General features: G+C 33.6%; 1 non-coding gene across 1 annotated transcript; it reads right to left on the bottom strand.

Annotated features, from left to right (window-relative positions):
- Positions 1-221: 221 nt before the first annotated feature.
- On the bottom strand, positions 222-328 carry LOC120226145. The gene has a single exon (XR_005526948.1). It is a non-coding gene; the product is annotated as a U6 spliceosomal RNA (small nuclear RNA).
- Positions 329-1,167: the final 839 nt, after the last annotated feature.

The following is a 1,167-nucleotide window of genomic DNA, read 5'->3' as shown; positions in this document are numbered from 1 at the left end:
ACCATTTCCGCCCTTCTTCTCCCCCTTGTTCCTCCGTCAAGTTCCTCCTAATCCTCCTATACGTGCAAACATATGTTATTTGTCCTTCTCTGCCTGACTTATTTCGCTCATCATAACACCCTCAAGGTCCATCCATGTTGCTACACATGGCCAGATTTCATTGTTTCTCATTGCCATGTAGTATTCCATGGTATAGATAAACCACATCTTCTTGATCCATTAAAAATATGGAACGCTTCACGAATTTGCATGTCATCCTTGCGCAGGGACCATGCTAATCTTCTCTGTATCGTTCCAATTTTAGTATATGTGCTGCCGAAGCGAGCACTATTTATTCTTGTCTCTATTGTATTTATTTCTGATTTTTAAATTTCCTTCCTCTACTAAATTTCAGCTAAGTTTCTTCTTTTTAGTTCCTTGTGGTAATTTTTAAAAATATTTTAATTTTTTTTTAATTTTTAAATTTTTTTTATTTTTAAAAATATTTATTTATTTTTGAGAGACAGAGAGAGAGATTGAGAGCACAAGTGGGGTAGGGGCAGAGAGAGAGAGAGAGAGAGAGGGAGACACAGAATCCAAAGCAGGATCCAGTCTCTGAGCTGTCAGCACAGAGACCAACATGGGGCTCGAACTCACAAATTGTGAGATGATGACCTGAGCCAAAGTTGGTTACTTAACCACCCAGGCACCCCTGAACGTTTTTTTTTTTTTTTATTTTAAATACAAGCGTTTATAGCATAAATTTTACTTTAACATCTCTTTTTGCAGCATCCTGTTGATTTTAGAATACTGTATTTTCTTTTCTCTTGTTTTTAGATATATTTAGATTTACCATTTGATTTCTTATTTGGTCCATTGCTTGTGCAGTAGTATGTTTAACATTACATATTAAATAATTAAAATTTACATTGTAGACTTTCCAGCTGTTTTATTGTTGATCTTTAGTTTTATATCCTTGTGGTTGGAAAATATACTTGGTTTGGTTTCAGACTTCTTAAATTTGCAATATTTATTATGTTTCTTTTTATGTGATTTAACCAGGGGATTCTTCTGTGTGTACTTGAAGAAAATGTATATTCTATTTTTCTTGGATAGAATGTTTTATATGTATCAGGATGTGTTCTGAAGTATGCTTCAAGTAAAAAATGTTCTTGATGAAAGTAAAAC

Source organism: Hyaena hyaena, unplaced genomic scaffold, assembly GCF_003009895.1.
Source record: "Hyaena hyaena isolate Hyena2069 unplaced genomic scaffold, ASM300989v1 scaffold_1608, whole genome shotgun sequence".
NCBI lineage: Eukaryota > Metazoa > Chordata > Mammalia > Carnivora > Hyaenidae > Hyaena > Hyaena hyaena.
Note: the sequence above shows the minus strand (reverse complement) of the source record. Positions and strands in the feature narration are given on the sequence as shown.